At 34.6% G+C, this 21,378-nt stretch overlaps 1 long non-coding RNA gene across 8 annotated transcripts in view; it reads left to right on the forward strand.

The window, feature by feature from the left end:
• The first annotated feature begins 11,189 nt into the window (after positions 1-11,189).
• LOC139076470 (uncharacterized) overlaps positions 11,190-21,378 on the forward strand; it is a 110,446-nt gene continuing 100,257 nt past the window's right edge. For 6 of the 8 annotated variants that reach the window (XR_011528111.1, XR_011528108.1, XR_011528107.1 and 3 more), the window contains exon 1: positions 11,190-11,315. This is a non-coding gene — a long non-coding RNA (uncharacterized lncRNA). Of the gene's footprint in view, positions 11,316-15,228; positions 15,330-21,378 lie in introns of all 8 variants that reach the window. The other 2 variants (XR_011528113.1, XR_011528112.1) reach the window with 1 other exon arrangement.

A 21,378-nucleotide genomic window follows, 5' to 3' on the forward strand; every position in this document is an offset into this window, starting at 1 on the left:
AAATTTTATCTCAGAAGAGTGTTTATTGACTGGACATTTTTTCCAGGAAAAAATAATTTAAAATTCTGTAAATACACACATGCACACATACCACAATTTCCTTAAGTTGCCATCATTTTCATCATTTTAGCTAAGAACCATTCTCTCTTCTCATCTAGGGAGCATGTAACAATGAGGGTTCTGAAAATGTGGGAACAAACAAACTAAAAGAAATCCTTTTTACTTTTCTATTCTGTTATTCTGTTTAAAATGAGAAATAGCAAATCTGTAGTCAATACTTACTTTTAAATGGTATTAAATGACAATAATGACAGAAAAGGGCAAGTTTAATATATTTCTGAGAGTACCCCTTTGGAAGATAGTATGAATTTGTTACTTTAAAGCCGTGCACAATCTTTCTCCCTCCTTTTCCGTTTTCTTACCATTAGGGCTGTAAAAATAGTATATCTGCCTTCCCACATTTCCTGCTCCTATGGTGATCATGTAAAAGAGATCCAGTCAATGAAGAAAAGGTAAAAGTGCTTGGGCAGGGTATCCTTAAAAAATTAAAAAATGCCTAGTAAAAGATATGTTTTTATTAGGAGACATCGCCTTTCCATTTCCTTTCTTTTCCCTTTTTTTTTTCAGACCTAAAACTGGGGTTAAAATGGCCTTCTTCTGTCTATAATTTGAAAGCCACGAGTTAACAAGAAAGATGAAAAGAGTTGCTTCTGTGCTTTTCCCTTGAACTCTGGGCACATATCCCCAAGCTTCCTACTGCTTTAGCACCTAAAGCTTATCTAAGGTTTAGATAAATAAACTCATAACTTACATATGCTATTGGAAAGGGTTTTCTGTTAATTGTAGGAATGCAGCTAAAATTATATAGAGTCCATTCTTTATAGACAGTAGAGCCTTTCTCCAATTGAACTATTATTTACGTCTTCAATTCTACAGTATGTTGAAAAAAATTGAGACGCTTTTTTTCCTGCATGTTTTCTTCTTTTATAATTTGGCACAAGCCCATCCCAATGATATGATTCTTTTCAGAGTTCCTTGTGTAATATGTGAACTGTCTAGCCTGGTCAATTTTCTAGGTGAAATTATTCTACTGTTTTTACTGTGCTAGTATCTTCTTTCAACCCCTCACAATCTTCTCAAACTACCCTGTAAACACTCCATGGGAGAAAAATACAAACAAATAAAACATCATCAAGATATAGTTATTTATATATTATTATGATTATTAATGTTATTGAGGAAAAGCTGTAGGAAAATAATTCAAGTAATAGAGCTATTTTTAGCAACAGGTTCTAGTCTGACAGGAAGGATTACAGTTGACTTATTTAGGACTTGATAGTTGCTACATATACTTGATATACCTGCTTGTTTAGGTGGACATGATCTATTATTTATACAGTATTCATGTAATAATAAGTTCAAGTCATTTTACTATGATATTACCAAGTTACTTGTGAATATATATATATTCATTGGGATTATTGATATACTGTTGATCTGTGTGATTTTTTGCTTATTTTAAAACATACTTGAGCTCTGTAGTTTAAAAGGATTTAAAATATCTACAACCATCGTATATCTATCTTTTGTTTTTCTATTAAACAGAGCATTTTACTTCCGTCTATTCCTGACATTTTATAATAATTCCATGTAAGTTATACCATATAAAAAACTTACATTATTTAGTTTTTATACTTTCACTTTCTTGAATAAAATACCAACCTTGTTCTACTAGAAGTTCTGTAACAACAGGAAATGTGTGACAAAAAAATACTAGCATTATTATAGTCTATTTTTCCCTTTAGTTCCTGAATATCATTAAGGAAGAAAATTAGTCTGGTAAGTTTTTCCACCATTTTTGAATTTATATTCAAAAATTCTCTGCAATGACTAGATAGCAGTGTTAATTCAACCGCGGATGCATACTGTGTGCAGGCTAAAGGACAATCCAGCTATAAAAAGTCCTATTTCAGTAATGCTAACGATTTCTGGGTTCTCATTTCTTGTAATTTAAGAAGTAGCCTGAAGACTTTCTTATTACGCCTGTCACATCTCCCATTATATCCTCATACCTATGAAATATCTGTAGCAATGCCTCTAAGACCCCAGTTGCATCTGGTAAGTGATGGCACAGACCTAGTCATCCAGAATTCAGGGATATGGGAAGTCAACTCTTGTCCTCTCCTTTCTGTAAAGCAGTTTGAAGTGACTAATTGACAACGAATTTAGAAGGTATATTTGCAATTTCTTTTTGCAAGGAAAAAATGTGTATAATAATAATGCCATATATCCCTGTTACGGTATAAGAAAAATCAAAAAATTAGAAGTAAGGCCCTCCCAACCCCAAATTTGTATATTCTAGTTTTGCAGTTCAACATCAATTTTACGACACAGAGTGCATGCGTGAACAGTTTTTACATAACCCATTCTATTGCCTCTGTATTTTACAGCTTTAAATAAATATCCACATAAACCACATTAAATGCAGAAGACTGCCTAATTTTCTAAAAAAAAATCCATTTTAGGTTGACTTGGAAGTTTGTTTTTTCCCATTAAGTTAGTGAAAAGATGAATTGGCTATTTTACCTAAGGCTCACCACCACGCATTCACAGGACTATTGCTGCTGAGATTTGCTAACAAACAATTATATGGTAACTAGATTCTTATAAATCCATTACTGAAAAAATAACACAAAAACCTAAAAAATAAAATCAAAACAAATAATTCTCTCTCTATAAAATAAAGTATACACAATTAGATTTGAAAATATTTATTATAACTATTGAAATCTACAGTAAAGAGGAAGCGTGTGGTGGGGTGAAGTTCCGGTAGTAGCAGAGGTCACAACAGCCGGCGTTCAAATCTCAGCCCCACCCCCACAAACTGGGTAGGTTTGATAGATTTGGTCGGCATTCTGGGGCTGCAAAGTTCTCATTGGAAAAATAAGAATTATAACAATTGTTGCATGGAGTCAATGAAGAAATTCATGTATGGTTCCTCTCCTAAGTACCCAATAAATATTAGCTGTTAATATTATTTCCCCTTTTCTTGAATAAACTTCCATTCGGATTTTTTTCAGCTAAATAGAGTTAATGATGATTAGAAGTGTTTCCAAACTAGGTGCGCTCTTGAAGGCATCCTCATCAACTATTCTGCAAAAACAGGCTTCTGATTGGGGAAAGCTACAGCCCTTCTGTGGATACTCATAAATAAGGTTGCCAGATAAAATATGCCCAGTTAAATCTGTATATTCACAATTGGGTTTCTAGATAAAAGATGTCCAACCAAACTTGAATTTCAGATAAATGATGAATAATTTTTTAGAATAATAATGTCTCCACAATTATATAGGACATACGTACTATCGGACACATAAATATGCATTGTTTTTTGAAATTCAAATTTAACTGAGTATTTTGTATTTTATTTGCTGAATCAGGCAACCCTATTCACGAGCAATTAGCATTTAAGAAAACGTTGTAAGGAAACGTGTTTAACTTGGCTTAATCCAACTATTCACAAAATATATTTTACCACAAAACTTATTTTGAAGGTAACATCTATTACAAATCTGGAAAAGCTGTATTAGTCTCGTACCTTAATTTACAAGTGCGAAAACTGAAAGAAGCTGATATAGTGAATTTTTCCTGCCAGTAGAGATCAGGTGCCAGTCACCTAATCAGGTTGATCATGCTCTCTCTGTTTCTTTCAGAAAAATGAAGTCCCATTCTTTCACTTATCTTTAGTGATCTAACAACACTGAAATAAGAAGTTCTGCTTGTTATAATTCACTCATTTGTACATATTTTTGTTTAGAAATCTGATTTTTTGCATGTATTATTTTATTCACTTTATTCATATTATCCACTTTAAAATTATCTACTATTTTTGGTACTAGATGTATATTGGTTACGTAACTATGGAGTTAGTAAATTTCCAATTTATTGCATCAAATCATATTCAGAAATAGAGTGAATGTACATTAAACAGGCATATATACACTGAACACCTAAAAAGCCACTTAAATTCATTGTGGAATCGTGGACAAAGTCACATCAGACATCCAACACCATAGGACGTTTTCCACCCACAACCCCTGATTTGACATGTAGTCAGGAAAGAAACAAGCCAACAGATACATAAATAAATCTCTTCTTATTTCAACAGAAGTTTTAAAATGCAAAGATATGAGGATGTGGAATGTGATTGAAAGAATGAAAAGGCATAATTTAAGGAAAACTTGTACTTTTTATCTCTATATTTAAGCAAAGGCATTATAGAATATTTGGTCAAATTATATATTTGATGGACTTTTCATTTTATTTTCTGAATTAATTGCCATGCTATTTGAAAAATAATATATTTTAGTACTCTAAAGCTAAATATATTGCTTACTTAAATATATTTAGATTAAATATAAAGCTAAAATATTGGTTAGAAAATGGTTTCAATATCCCCTAGTTGTAGTGTGTGTGTGTGTGTGTGTGTGTGTGTCTGTGTTCTTGAGGCATTGCTTAAAATTCCTCAAGCTAATCCATTTTTTATAATAATTTTGGTGGAGTTTAATGGCCTGTTCATGCAAAGGTTATATAATACTCAAAAACTATTTAAAGCCAGGAGTATGTGAGAATAGAGATTTTTTATATTTACTTCCAATGTGTGGGTGTTCATATAACATAAGAAAACCACTCTTGGGCAGTTCATGCAGTGCGATAAATTTTTAAAGTTCATGTTTTCCCTAGAAAATGTTTGAAAGTCTACAGTGAAGATTAAATTCTTGATCCCTCTTGCATATGATAAACCCCAACTAGTCTGGAAGTTTAAAGCCAAAGACATGCTTGAAAGAACAAGTGTATGACTCTTGAAATACGCAGTTTTCTAGTCATTCTGTTTACTATAATTGCTTAGAATGCCTAGAGTTATTTAATCATGGTAATCTGTGTATATATTTTCCTTTTTAATATTTACTTTTATAGGAGCTTCAGGGCTATGTATAATTGTTCTCTCTAGAAATAATCAAGGTAGTGTATTTATTGTATTACGCTAAAACATACGAAGGCACATTGGACACTTAAGTTATCATGTTCTGGGAAATATTTGCACATAAAATTTTAGATTGCATTGTATCTTGTGGTAGCCATAATTGATCATTTAAATATATATTATTAACTTGTGTTCTCTCTTTTTATCAGTCATTTACTCTCTTGATTTAATAAAAGAACAATTTTCTTTTTCCAAAAATCTTTGTTTCCTATATTTCAAGAAATTCATTTCTGGCCATTAGCAAATCTTATCTTTGAGAAATTGTTTTGAAGTAATTGAAATTTCTGGGGCTAAATCATGTGCTATATTCCAAAGTCTACCATAACTGGCAGAAACAATAGTGTATCTGTTGTGAATGAAAAATTAAATAAACTAACAATGAAATTATCATTGAGACAAATTGCTCTTTGAATTAATTTACTTAAATATATTTATTATCTAATATCATCTAAACATAAAGATCATATATTACCAACTTTAATATCATGTTAATCTATCATTATTTGCAATTGCCAAACTGAGCACAGATATTAAATGCTGAAATCTTTTTCAAAACTAACTTATCCATCATATTATGGGATTCAATTATTTAGAGAAAAAATATTGAAAGTTTTAAAAGTGATAGAATGCAGAACATTTAATTACTATAATATTGCTTTTTATATAGCTTGGTCATGAAAATAAGGCCTTAAAAATCAACACTGGGGGCTGGCCTGGTGGCGCAGTGGTTAAGTTCAGATGTTCCACTTTGGCTGCCTGGTGTTCGCCAGTTTGGATCCCAGGTACGGACATGGCACAACTTGGCAAGCCATGCTGTGGCAGGCATCTCACATATAAAGTAGAGGAAGATGAGCAGGGATGTTAGCTCAGGGCCAATCTTCCTCAGCAAAAGAAACAACATTGATATATATGCGTGTCTTTATATTAGATTGTGTTAAATAACTTTTAAGTAAAAATGCACTATGTATAGCAATAACTAGATATATTAATTTATAAAGTGATCTGTTACCTTCCTTAAATACAAATAAATCTATCATAAATTCAGTCAGGTTGAGAATCTTCATAACAAATTATGTCAATTGGTAACTATTTCGATAAGCACTCAACTAAATAAGCTGTGATTGACAATTCCAACAATAAGTCATGCACTGCATAATGATGTTTTGGTCAAGAATGGACCACATAGACAATGGTGCTCACATAAGGATATAATGGAGCTGAAGAATTCCCATTGCCTAGTGGTATTGTAGTCATCATAATGTCATTGCACAACGCATTACCCACATGTTTGTGGTGATGCTGGTGTAAACACACCTGCTGCGCTGCCAGTCATATAAAAGTATAGCACATACAATTATGTACAGTATATAATACTTGATAATGATAATAAATGACTATTTTATTGGTTTAAGTGTTTACTATACTATACTTTTTATCATTATTTTAGAGTATAGTCTTTCTACTTATTAAAAAATTGTACTGTAAAACAGTATGTCATCTTAAGCTGCCAGCAACCTCATACATCTTGTGTTTACTTTGTCTCTTGATTGCCTCATTTCTCTTGTGCTTGATTTAATCTCACATTGTTCCATGATGGCCCCTAAGTGTACAAAATCCACTGCTAATGTTGCTAGTAAGAGGCCATGTCGAGTGATTGACCTGGAAACAAAATTAAAAGTGATTAAGGACTACAAAGGTGGAAAATCAGTGCTGGCTGTTGCTCGCCAGTCTTGCATGTCCCATTCCACCATAGCTATGATCTTGAAGAATAGGAACAAAATGATATAAGTTATTAAAGGATCTGCTTCATTGAAGGCAACAAGACTAACAATAATTCAAGAAGGGCTTATATCAGACATGGAAAAACCTCTAGTAACCTGGGTTGAAGACCTGACACAGAAGGGTATCCCTCTCAGCACCATGAGGATCATGGCCAAAGCAAAAAGTTTGTTTGCAATTTTGAAAGAAAAGGCTGGACCCTAAGATGTTGAATTTACTGCCAGCTCTGGGTAGTTTAAACAATTCAAGAATTGTTATTTATTAGATAATGTCAGAGAGAGTAGTGAGTCTGAGAGTGCTGATATGAAGGCAGCAGAAGAATTTTTGGAAATTCTAGATAAGCTGGAAAATAAGGAGGAAAATTACTTGCCAGAGTAAATATTAAATATGAATGAAAACTTCCTATTCTGGAAATGTATGCCTGAAAGGACTTTCATCCATAAGGAGGCCAAGTTAATGCGAGGTTTCAAGGCTTTTAAGAACAGGATAACAGTCTTGCTTGGGGGTAATGTTGCAGGCTACAAATTGAAACCCTTTGTGATCTGACACAGTGAGAACCCCAGGGCCTTCAAGCATATCAATAAGCACACTCAATGTACTACAGAAGATAAGAAGTCAAGGATGACCTGGCTCCTCTCCCAAGACACCCTCCTGAATTGCTATGCCAGCAAAATGGAGATAAATTTTGCAATAAATTCAATCCCCTTATATGTTCCCATACTTATCAGAGGGTTAAGAAATCTTCTTATTTACCATCTTGTTATTTGTGTTCATCTTAAAAACCTGCAAATAATGTGTTCAATTTACTTGAAAAAGAATAACTGAATTAATTTTTTATATATTCATACTAATAAATATATAACATAATAGCCTAGTGTATGCATTTAAGTATACATGTGGCAAAAATTAACTTTCTAAGATATTTAGAATTATAAGAGAAAAAATAACTACTTGAGTGATCAATTAAGAAAGTTTTGTGCTGATCTTTCAATGTTTTATGGAGCAAGTAACTCAGAACCAGCTTTTCTCCCTAGAAAAATATCAACAGGACTAGCAAGATAATTTTATGTTAATAACTGAAATATATTTTAAATATATGCATGTTAAGCGCCTATGTTAGTTTCCTATTATTGCTGTAACAAATTATCATGAATTTAGTGGTTTAAAACAATGCAAATTTATTGTTATATTTCTGGGGGTTGGCAGTCCAAATTCATCTGACAGGGCTGAAGTCTTCATGATAGGAGGTCTGGTTCCTTCTGGAGGCACTAGGAGAATCCATTTCCTTGCTTTTGCTAGTTCATGGAGGCTGTCTACGTTTCCTTGGCTCATGGTACCTTTCTCCTTCTTCAAATCCAGCAACATAATAACTTCTTCCAGTCCCTCTCTTCCAGTCTCTGTTTCTCTGTCTGTCTCTCTCTCTGCATGTTTCTTTCTTTCTTTCTCTGCCTCTGTATCACATCCACTTCTCAGTGAAATGTGTGTGTAAATGAATACTTGGACTTTTGATCCTTCTAAGGCACTAGCAAAAAGTTGTCCAGTCACGCTGTTTGTTTTCTCTCTAGAGAACACTTTTCTGACAGTGAATCTCCTAATTTTAACAACTTTGGCAATCTGGTTAGCTGAGAAGTTCTCAAATTGTTAAGTCCTGGTTCTATTTTGCTTAATCTATCTATATTTCCCTTTCCTCTTGCATTTGACTATTAGCAGCATGAAGAAACCAGACTGTATCTTCAACAATTTACTTGAAAATCTTTTCATTTAAATATCCAAGTCGTCATCGCTTAGAAGGTCTACTTTCCACATAACTGTAGGTACAATTCTGCTAATCTTTCTGCCACTATAAACAACAATCCCCTTTCCAGTAACATGTTTCTCATTTCCTTCTGAGCCGTCACCCGTAGGGCTTTAACATCCAGTCTTTAACATCCATATTTCTACATACTGTCTTTTGATGATGATTTAGATATTATCTAAGATGATACAGGTTTTCTCCACCCTGATTCCCACTTCTTCTGAGCCCTTACTGGCAGAGTCTTTAGCAACTATATTTCTGCCAACAGTCTGCTCGAAGCAGTCTAGGCTCTTTTGATCATGTTCCTCAAAAAGTTCTTCCAGCCTCTACCCACTACTCAATTTTAGAGCTATTTCTGTATTTTTATGTATTTGTTACAGAGGCACCCCACTTCCAGATACCAAAATCTATATTCGTTTTCTATTGCTGCTGAAACAAATTACCACAAACTATGTAGCTTAGAAAAGCTCAAAGTTATTATCTTACAGTTCTTGAGGTCAGTCATCTAAAATCAAGGCATTGGCAGAGCTAAGTTCCTTCTGGAGATATCATGGGAGAATCCCTTTCCCTGCCTTTTCCACCTTCTGGAGGCAAGAAGCATCCCTTGCCTTGGTCTATGGAATCAGGAAAAGGAGTCGATATCATATGAAATGTGTAAAATTAAGCTCTGTCTTTTTGGCGTAGGCTTTACTTGCTGGGAGTTTACTAAAGTGAGAATAAGCACTAAGTAGATACTTAGAGAAGATGGCTTCAAAAGGTTAGCTTTAGAGGTAATTAACTTTTGGCGTCTGGTACAAAGATTTGACTCATGTTATAGTATGGCTTTTTTTCCTGTAGGTTTGTGGTAGTCAATTTTGTGATAGTAACGAACAACTTAAAATTATAGAGGTTGGTAACAACAAAATTTATTTTTTTGCTCATATGTCAGCTACCACTGTGTTGTCCTCTGCTTAGCTCCCCTAAGCTCTACTTGGCTCTGTTCCACATCTCTTTAAAAAATCTTTCCTGAAGGATTGTTACCTACGTGAAGCATGTCGATTCACGTAGCAGCAAGAGAGAACAAGAAAGTTAACAAAAAATGCATTGTCTATCAAAATTCTGTTCATAACTAGTGCACATAACTGGTTAATAGTTTTAGCTCTTACATTTGAGTCTTTAGTCCACTTAGAGTTAATTTTTGTATGTGGTATAAGGTATGGTTCCAGCTTCATTCTTTTATATGTGGATATCCAGTTTTCCCAATACCATTGTTGATGTTAGGAATTTTAAGCAGAGGGAGGAAATAATCTAATGGTGTTTTTATAAATGTTAAATTTAGATATTCTGAGATTGAACTGAAAGTAAATTAGAGTGGTAGAAGTGTAAGAAGTTAGGAACCTCTTTCAATAATCATGCCAAGAGATGGTGATAGATTGGAAAAGGTTCATAGAAATGAAGACAGAGTAGACAGGTTTGAGATATATTTTGGAGGTTAAACACAGTTTAATGAGGAATTTGGTCTACATGATGAAGGAGAGAAAGATGCAAAAGAAAATACATGTGTTTCTAACAACAGAAGGTATATGTATAATAGAACAGATGGTAAGAGCGGAAGAAAAATATTTAAGAATTTGAGGATTGCAGGTAGATAAAGAAAAACTCAGCTTTAGGCATGAAGTGTCTATGAGACATCCAGGTAGAGATGTCAATAGGCTATTGGATTTATAAACTAAAGAGAGTAAAGATAGAAATGTGATGTCATCAGACTGTAGCTAGCATTTAAATCCCTGGAATTAGCCAAGATTTCCCAGTGAGAGTATGTAGACAGCTGAGAGAATGGGCGAAGGAGTAAGCTGAGAAAAATCCAAACGTTTCGTAATTCAGTAGAAAAAGTAGCGCTGGTCCAAATCCACAAGTCTAATTTTGGTCTACATTACCTGATTCCAAATCATGGTTCCCTTCACTATAACATAAACTTTGTTTTTTAGCTTCTTAAAGTGTGAAAAAGAGTGTAAAGCATGATAATAGTTTTTAACTATAAGGTAACTATTGAGTTTCTTGCACTTTAAATTGATTATTACGAATTCTCAAACCAACTCTGCAATGTATGTATTATCATGATTTATAGATGAGGAGAGGTTAAATCTACCCATTGCTTACGATTGACTAGGAACACATTGAAATCCAGATGTATGCACAAACATGCTATGACATTCTGAAATATCTTGTGATAATGATGTGTAAACAATATAACTTCTTGTGATATTCTGGTACAACACGGCAAATAAGAAAATTGTTTACATATCAATATCTCTGATGATATTCCAAGGTCCTCGAATTCCTTGAGGTCACATGTGGCATCTTATTTATCTTTCACAACATCATCAGTGTGCACAATAATAACTTTTGTACTTGAATTAACTTTGTGAGAATTTTAACATGGATTAAAAAGATAAGAAAAAAGAATCAAACTCTTTTTAATTTATTCAGAATTTCATAGTGTGTTGCTAAACAGTTAAGTTTGTGGTAATTTGTTACACAGCAATAGAAAAATAATACAGCATTTATGTGTAGGAGGCTAGTTTGTGAGAACAGTAAGTCATTTGTCCACACAGCCTGACTGTTTTCCTCACTGGCACTTGCTGTTCAAAGTAAAAAGTTCAATGTGATCTTCCTCTTTCTGTTTAGAAGACAGCAACCTCAGTGAAGCTTGTCCTGGTGAGTAAAGCTTAAGTAGAGCAATAGGATATTAAACATATTTGACGTATATGCACAGCTTGATGTTGTACTTGTTGCGTTTCTAGTGTAGTATAGCAAGTTTAACTGCTTGATGCCAATTAGCCAGAATGAGCGTTATGGAGCTAAACCTCGGTGCACTACACTGAAAATAGAGTCTTTCGGGTTCTTACTGACTTTATGCTTTTTGTTGAGGGACATATAAACTTTGTTACAGGTTTCTCTTTTTTCCTACCTAAGAAACATTGGTTATCTTTATTTGAAACTCATATTTGGAACTCAAACTAACCTTTATTCAATTTAGTTATTAAAATTAGTGTTCACATCTCTTCACCAGAGAAAAGCTAGTTTAAATTTTGATGCCTGCATTTAATTAACCCAAAATATGCAAAACATTCTAAATAGATTCCCTTTGTTTCTTCAGAATTAGTAGTGTGTATATGACCAATTTTAATTTTAAGAGACTTCTGGGGCCAGCCCCGTGGTGTAGTAAAGTCTGCATGTTCCACTTCTGCAGCCTGGGGTTCGCCAGTTTGGGTCTCGGGTGTGGACCTATACACTGCTCATCAAGCCATGCTGTGGCAGCATCCCGCATACAAAATAGAGGAATATTGCCACAGGTGTTAGCTCATGGCCAATCTTCCTCACCAAAAATAAATAAATTAAATAAATAAAATAAAATAGAGGAAGATTGGCATAGATGCTAGAGCAGGGCACATCTTCCTCACACCAAAAAAAAACAAAAAAAGGAAGATGATTGGCAACAGATGCTAGCTCAGGGTGGATCTTCTTCAGCAAAAAGAAAAAAAAAAGAAAGAAAATCTAAATATAAACCTCTCACATATGTGTAGCTAGGTATTGGTATAGAATTCCAGGTAATTTAAATGATAATATATAAAATTTTATCATAAATGCTAATTGTTTGTGACAATTGAATTCAGGTAGGAATCCCAGCAATATAAATGTATTCTCTGATATATTGTTTTGAATAATGAGACAAGATTTTGTTATTAACTAAAAATCTAGAATAATTCATTTAGAAAAGTCAAATCTAAGGAAAGAAACAAAACAGACACACACACAGACTTGCTCTCAAAGGCAACTAAGAATTCCAAACTGAAACTTCAGGAATAATTCCTTCCTGAACCACAGGATGTGAACTAAATAGCTGTCTCTTTGAGGTTTCAGATGAAAGATATAAGGCTTTTCACATTGTATTCATTCAACAAACACTTATATAATGCTGACATTGGATCAGATAGGGTTATAAGCACCTCAATAAATTAGATCATTAATCCTCAGGACAGTGTTCTAGAATTAATTAGGAATTCTTTTTTAATAAAATATAGTTCTTTTTTCATTTTTAAAGAAACCCCCGTGTTGCTGATTGACCACCACGCAGAGGGAATCAAAATTGAGAAACCATTTCCTTTAGTTTTCCCTGATTTCAGATTAGTACATACACACTTTATTGGCAGAATAGAGGGATTTAGTATTCTGGTTAAGTGAAATACAAATGAAGAAATCTCACTCTTTGCAACGAAAATTTTCTGAAAATAACTCATGGGTTGTGGCCCTGAAATTCTTTCCTGTGTACGCAATGGAAATTTTGTCCTCTAAAGTTATGTGCGTTGTATGGCAGCACATGCCTTTCTCCATCATGCTCCTGGTCTGGGATACTGACCGCCCCCTTCCTCACGAAGGAAAAAACCTGATCAGCCAGTCTTGAAGCTGAACCTCATTTTCTCAGTGTACAATCGGATCTGGCTAGAATTTCCTTTGAAGTACAGCCAACTGTGGGCTCGACTAATTGTGACTCGTTCCACCCTAAAAATTGGTGCTTATTTCACTATGAGGCCAGGATTCAGAGAGAGTCTAAGTTCTTTATCTGTGCAACTGTCTGAGACATATTTAGGGGCACAACAATTTCTCACTAATATTCAGTTTGCTGTGATTGACCACTTCACAGAAACTTTGTGTATCAGTTCCTGTTGAAAATTTGAATAAAGCTCATTTCATGACATCTTGTATCTGGGGCGCTTTCAGTAACCATCTACATTTAAAGACCTCCCAAGGTCATCTATTCCACCTTAGATTCTCAGTCCCATACTCTTTTGGGTTTCCTCTACCTTCTCTAAAACATCTCATGCTGACGTTCAGAATCCCTATCCCATAGTTAAATTCTTGCATACCTTTGACTTCATATTGTTCTCCCTCCTCCTGCAGGTCATGAGTAAAACCTGGCATCCCCTGTTATACTGCTCTGAGGGTAATTAATATTATCCTAAAGGCACACAGGAGGTTCCTGTATTGGACAGATGAATTATTAATACTCACATAATAATTGTGTCATCTCCCCTTTGCCTCAGTTCCTGATCCTGGGCCAACATGCTGAGAAATGCATGTTATCTTACACCTATCAGGTCTGTACTGTTGATGAGGAACACAGAAATATGAATGTTATCTGCTTATATACATACTTTCCCCCTCCCCTCCTACAAGAATGAAGAAAACCCTTTGCTCCAAAGAAAGAGTTCTTACTCTAATTGAAAATGTAACTAAATTTCTCCAGGGGAAAGGTAAGTCCTGGGTGTCAGCCCCCACTCCCTTGAAATGTAAAATACATCTCTGAGAGGGAAATCTCTATGTTTAATCAGCCAAGAATTGCATTCCAAGGCCTATTCTTTTAGTTCTGGTACCAAGATTCAGTAAATATTATTCAGACAGCCCTAACAATGCAGGATTACACATATACACACACACAATTCACAATTCTACAATTGACTTATTTTCAGGCTTTGGAAGTGGAAATGCTTTATCAGGTCACCATTCTCTGATTTTCCACCATAATTTTTAGATAATCACTCAACCACCTAAAGATAAACAGTTTCTTCTTTTGAGGTTCATATCAAGTATCTCTTTCTTTATCACTATTTCACCTTGTCAAAAATACATGCTTTTATCCTTGCCCTTGCCTACTTCTAACAAAATTTGAGACTCTATGTAACAACAATCCCACCCAAGTCTTGGCATGGTCTTGAGTTATTTCAATATGTGTAGGTATGACCTATACAGTCTTATAACTTTTTCAAATATATAATCTTGCTCTGCACTCCACTTCAGCCCAATTCACTTACCTATTGAAATGGATACTTGCCATCAGCCATGATTTTATTACTTCTAAAGCAAGTAATTTTGTAGCCTCAAATGCTTATCTCTTCCTTTATTTTTTACTTTATTAATCCCATTGGATGTGATGTTTTACCTCACTGAGAGTTTCATAACTTTGTAACTCCACGTTACTAATCTCTGTACCTCTTGTCTTCATTATTTTTTCTATGACAGATCACCCCACCATAGATATGACCTGCCAATTCTCTAGCCAATGTAATTCTCTCATATTCCTTGAATATCCCACATCTTTTTCTAAAAACTCAACTCCAGTTCAATGGCACAATCTTATTTTTTTCTTAAATTGCCCTTGATTTAAGCAGAGTATTCATTAGGAGAACTGTTTCTATCAGTGCCATTACAAAATTAGGATCTACAGTCACAACTGAACTCCAGAGAAGCCTCCACAGTTAATTCCCATTCATTCTAACAAAGATTTGTTTCAAATTAATGATCTTTTCCCCAAGCGTCCTACTTTAATATCTACACCATCATACTTTGCAAATACTCTCACTTCCTATATTATGGAGAGAACGTAGTATAGTGGTTGTATTTCTATCTTATGGAAAGTGCCAGTGATTTTTCACTTCTTCAGGTGCACTGCTGGAGTACATTACTGAGTTTCTTAGTTGCGTGTGGCCTTATTGATCACTTTCTGGCCAGTGGAATATGGGCAAAAGAGATGTGCTGCATTCAAGTATGGTTCCTAAAATGTCTCCCTTAGGATTCCCATTTCTCTATTTTCTCATCTCCTACCTGGATATAGAGAATCCACGAAAGGATACCATGTTTCTAGAAGATAGCAGAGCAACAAAATGGAAGGAGGTATGGATCCCTGAAATACCATTTTTTGGGTCATATATTGCTAGGTAATAAAATGTTCACCACAAAGTGGCTTAAAACAGCATATCTCATATTTCTGTGGGCTGACTTGGCAGTCCTTTCACTTTTTGTGGTTTTAGTTGAAGGATTGAGAGGCTGAATACTTCAAAATGCCCTTATTCTATGGCTTCCAGCTAGACCTCTGGTGGGCCTGTAGGCCGGGAGCTTCAGTTCTCCTCCACATGGGCCTTTGCTTACGGGTGCTTACACTTCCTCAAAGCATCGGTGTTTGGATTCCAAAAAGGCACATTTCAAATGACAAAGACAGAATCTACAGAATTCTTAAGGCTCAGTCTCCTAATTTAAACATTGTTACTTCTTATTTTATTAGCCAAAATAAATTACTGGGTAATGTCAGATTCACAGGGAGAAAAACTGGACTTCACATTTCAATGGGAAGAGGGCAAAGAATTTCTATTCATCTTTAATTGAACACAGTCCACTCTCAGGTTACAAATTATTTATTTTCCTCACACATGTAAAATACATTAAATCCCTCCCCAAACTCTAAGAGTCCTTTCCCATTACCATATGAAGTTCAGTCTTAAAGTCCAGGTTCTTGTCATTGAAATGTAGTTAGATGCAGATGAGGCTCTGTTGGGTCGTTCGGTGTGTGCAGTGACCTATAAACTAAAGTGAAATTTTATGGGTATCTGAAACACCAAATTTACAAGCAGACAACATTTATTATTATAATTAATATAGAATTTGGAGCCTTACCCCTCCTTATTTGCTGGCAGGTGTGTAACTGATATCTCATCCTCTGCCTGTTGATAGTAATTAGTGCTACAGGGAACAATTAATGTAGATAAAAGTGATAGAAAGTGATATATGTGTATTTGTGTGTGTGTGTATGTGTGTATGTGTGTGTGTGTGTGTGTGTCTGATATGGAGTATCTGGATGAAATTTTATATAAAGTTACCAGGATAGGCATGACCATGAGGATAAATTTTGAGTAAGGAAATGAAGAAAGTGAGATAAGAAGTCATGCAGTAATTTGGCAGTGATAGAAGTAAGAGACCTTTTTAAGGCTCTCAGTAATCTAGGTGAGGCACATTGGTGGTTTGGACCAGAGATAGCCTTAGAGGGGTTGAGAAGTGATAAAATTCTAGATATTTTGAAAATAGTGCCAATGGAATTTTCTGATGAATAGCTGGGGCAAGGGGAAGAAAGATGTCAACTAAAACTGACCCCAAGAATTTTTCCTGAGAGGAATTAGAGGAATAGGGTTGCCATTATCTGCTTTGGAAGAATCTATGCAGAATAAAGAGGTTTGGGGGAAAAGTTCAAAATTTAAGTTTTAGATAGGTTAAGTTTACAATTCCTATCAGATTTCCAATGGAAATTGTCAACAAGAGTAAGCATTTGGACATTTGAGCCTAGAATTCTGGTTCAAATGTGAGTGTCCTGTCAAATAAGATGAGGATTAAGATATGACCAATGGCTATTGCAATGTGAAAGACAGAGCCTTTTTACAAGAGTGGTGGGAATGGAAGTCTGGTTCAAGTTTATTCAGTAAAAATGGAAGGAGAGCAACTGCAAACACTGTGTTTTGACAACTCCTTTATTTGTAGCATTTAGAAGGAGTCTTGCAGTTCCCAATGATGCCCTGAAGCAAATCTGTAAATTTTTAATAACATACCATCACAAAGAAATTTTGCCCATTGTCTTTTTCATCATCGGACATTTAGATTTGAAAATCTAGAGGTCCTGTCCACATATGGGAAAACTAAACAAGTTCAAAAAGGAGTTAGAATTATATCCTAATATAGAAACTGGTGATACATTATAAAATATTCAATCAAAATGCTTGTTCAGAGCAATTCTGGTATTTTAAGAAGACTTATCTGAAAATAAAGCTGCCTGATTGGAGGTCAAAAGACCACATTCATCACAGGACTTTTCTCTGTAAAACTCTTGCTAGCCAGGAATAGTTCACAAGACAGGAATTAGAAAAAAACTTTTTTGAATTAAAATATTAAGAAAGGAAAAGTTGATTTCTGTTCTTTATTTTCTTTGACGTAAATAGAATTAGATTTCTACTAATTAGTCCATTGTGTAAATGGACACACCGGATACAGTTAAGTGCTACTTAAGCTGGAGCAGATGATTCAACATTATTGAAATTGTTTGAGCTAAGGTCCAAAAATAGAAGTTATTTATACTGGGGTCTATGAATTTGGTAAATCCATGCTCTACTTTTCTGTGGTTTTTATATAGTAGGGATTGAGGATTACCAGGCTGGCTGACTTATACAACCTTTTGAAATACATGAGGTAGGGACTCAGGCCTGACAACATGTTGCACTCTTCTAGCCTCTCAAAGTTTCCAATTGGAAAGATCGCAAAGTCAAACTCTTGCTGCAGTATTATGTGCCTCAAAATGTGCTTTCATCACTTTCCTCCTGCCCGTGTTCACTCTAGAATTCTGGTTCAAATGTGAGTGACTACTTCAGTGAAATAAAGATTAAGATATGATCAATGGCTCTTGCAATGTGAAAGTTAAATGTATCCTTGATGGAGCCATTTTAGTGGAGTGGTGGGGATAAACATCGGGCACGTTGCCCTGTGGCTGCCTTCAATGAATGGTTAGAAACTTGGTAGCAATTATTTTTTCATGAGTGTTAATTTAGGATAAATAAATATATTTCAAGTTTGGTCAATTTTTTACAAAGGTTATTTTGTGATAAAATTGACTTTATTTTGTCCCAAGGAAAAAATCTATATCTGTACATATTTTATTAAGTAGAAAAATATGCCAATGAGATTTTTTTACACTAAATATTTAATATCTCTAAACATATTGAATCCCAGCAACAAATAGTTTTCTAGAATTTCATCTTGAAATTACTATAGATTTCAGTTTATATCATAATATTGAGCAGCATTAAGCTTGCTAATCTCTTTATAATAAGAAAAACAACAGGAGGAAAGCAATTGAAAACAGACATTGAAGGAGTACTCAACCTAATCATTCTGTAGGGATTCAGATGTTGAAGGAGTGTGCTACTCTTATCTAAATGAATTAGTAATAGATTTTTTAGATTGGTAGAAATGTAGGCAACAGAAAAAAAGAAATCATTTCAGCCTCCGAGAGAGAGAGGACGTTGGTTAGAAAGAGCTTTTTCCCCAAATCATACATCTATTTTCTTTAGCAATATGTCTGGAATGGACCACTAAATTTACTCACCTCTGTTCTGCACATATATTTATCTCAATAAATGTTGAGTTCGATACATTTTTGTGAAGCCATTTAATGTTTATTTTCTGGTTGTTGGATGTTGTGGAGATACAGCCATAAACTAAACAAGATTTACCCCTCAAAATGTGATGGAAGTGAAAATATGTTCAAGTAAAAGGTAGATTTAAAAAGGTGTTAGATTTAAAAGGGTGTTAAGTGCTGTGACACGGATATGCATGAAGTTTGGGTAGCTAATCAGATTAGGGGTGAGTAGTGATGGAGAGATATGTTAAGAAAAGGCTTCCTATGTAAAAAGATGATGTGGCTGAGATGTCAAGGACAAGCAATTAGTAGTCCAAGTTAAGTGCATATTCAAAGTCTGAGTTGAGATAGAGCATAGCCCATTAAAGGACCAGAAGTTAATTGAATATAGGTATATCCTGTAATTTGTAACAAATCTAGTAGTAAGAGCAAAGGTAGGAAGAATAAGCAGGATAAAGATGCTTAAGGGTATCCTTGTTAAACAAGTGAAAGAGTTTGTCTTTCTCCCAAAAGCAATGTATACAGCAGAAATATTTTAAGCAGAAGAATGCCATGTTGAGTTACTTATTCTGGAGGGCTAGATAGAGACACTTGTATGGGAATCCTCAAATAATAAAGCATAGTTGGTCTAGCTACCCACCTACTGGCTTGAATAATGACAAATATAAATCATTTGAGATATATACGGAGATGTATATTTACTCATCTATATATTTATTCACCATGATGGATGGTCAAAATAGTACCATTAATACTTAACACTGTACATCTTAGATATATGAAAGGCCAAGAAAGAGTCAAAGATTGCTTAGCACAGTAATTCTAGATCTATTGTTTCTGAGGGGTCACAGTCAAAGCTAAACTAAGACAGTTGTATCGTTTTATTTTTGGTGAGGAAGATTGTCACTGAGCTAACATCTGTGCCAGTCTTCCTCTATTTTGTATATGGGATGTCACCACAGCATGGCTTGATTGGCAGTGTGTAGGTCTGTGACCTAGATCTGAACCTGCCAACCCTGAGCTGCTGAAGTGTAGTGTGCAAACTTGCCAATACGCCACCAAGCCAGCCCTGGGAAGTTATATCAACTTATTTGCCCTTGCAGGAAGAGAAAAGGGAGAGAGAGGGGGATTGAACAAAAGAAGTACCCACGTGGATTCCCCTTATTTTTAAGAGGTAGATCTGTACCACATTTTTAATAAAAGAAAACTACAGAGCTTGAAAAAATTATCTCTGGTCTCCATATATTCTATTCTGTGTTGAGATACAGATGGACCCTCAATAAAAGAAACTTTTAAGCCTTCATCTAATCTGCTATGTGTTTAGACTGGGGATGACTGGCAGGACAAAAGCATGAGGGAAAGAAATGGGAACCCTTTCAGCCCCCAGTTATATTTCAGAAGATACAGTTGAGAAGGGGCTGGTGTGAGACCATCCTTTTCAGTGAATTACAATAGGGAGCAACTTCTAGATGAGCAGCCCCTGAAATGACCTCTGGATGCCTCCTGTATTACTATCTCATTACCTGTTAGAAAGGATCACATTTCAAGGTGTCTTTATTTATTTATACTCTATCTTTTCTCACATGGGTGGAATGGCATATAACAGAAGCACATAATACAAAATGATAAAATATAAGTGAAAATGAATGATAGTCAGAAAAGAACATGAATTAAAGAATAATTTCTTAGAAATTTTATCACAATTATGGGGGAAATAATGTTGCATACAGTTGGCACACATGAGGCTCAAATTGGGCTTTAAATTCTTCTGGTAGTCAAAATGGAAAAGAAAAACATACTTTTACGTATTAGTAAAGAAAAAACATATTTTTACATACTGCTCATTGTTAATGAAGTTTGTCTAAGCTCGCATGAAAAAAAGTTTTTCCTAACATGGAGCTATAAAAACAAATACTGTTTTCTGGTATCTCTTCTCTTTAGAAGAAAAAAGTTATCTTCTACACTCTTTCTTTCCCCTTTCAGAGAAAATTTGCTTAAGTTATCTAAGGACAATACTTTCTCAGATAACTTTCTCCCTCTCCAATTGGGATTCCATACTCGCCATTTTGCCAAGAGAACTTTTGCTGGAGTAGCAGGTAAAGCTGTAAGGCCCCTTTGGGTTAAAAGGATTTTGACAATGTCAAAGAATCCTTATTTTGATTTAATGTCATTTTCAATTTCTGCAAAGTGGGTATAGTTAATTGTAACAACCATGGGATAAAATAAAACCAGTTTCACATTGCATTGCTCTTCTGAGAAAAAAGAAAGAGAAAATAAAATTACCTATTTGGTAATGTCATTAAAAACTTAAATGAAAAATTACGTCTTTTGTGACCACAACATAATGCTGGGTGGTAGGAACAAACACAATTGATCTTATAGAATTTTCACAAATAACAATTATTTTTTAAAAAATAAATATAAACAATTGCATTCCTTGGTATTTACCCAAATGGATTGAAAACTTTTGTCCACACAAAAACCTACATGAAATGTTTATATCAGCTATATTTACAATTGTCAAAACTTGGAAATAACCAAGATGTCTTTTAATAGTTGAATTAATAAATATACTTTAGTACCTCCAGGCAATGGAATATGATCCAGCACTAAAAAGAAATGAGCTATCAAGCCATGAAAAGACATGGAATAAATTTAAATGCATAATACTAAGTGAAAGAAGCCAATCTGAAAAGGCTACATATTGTATGTTTCCAATTATGTGACGTCCTGGAAGAGGTGAAATATGGAGACAGTAAAAAGATCAGC

Source organism: Equus przewalskii, chromosome 16 (assembly GCF_037783145.1).
Source record: "Equus przewalskii isolate Varuska chromosome 16, EquPr2, whole genome shotgun sequence".
In the NCBI taxonomy this organism is placed as follows: Eukaryota; Metazoa; Chordata; class Mammalia; order Perissodactyla; family Equidae; genus Equus; species Equus przewalskii.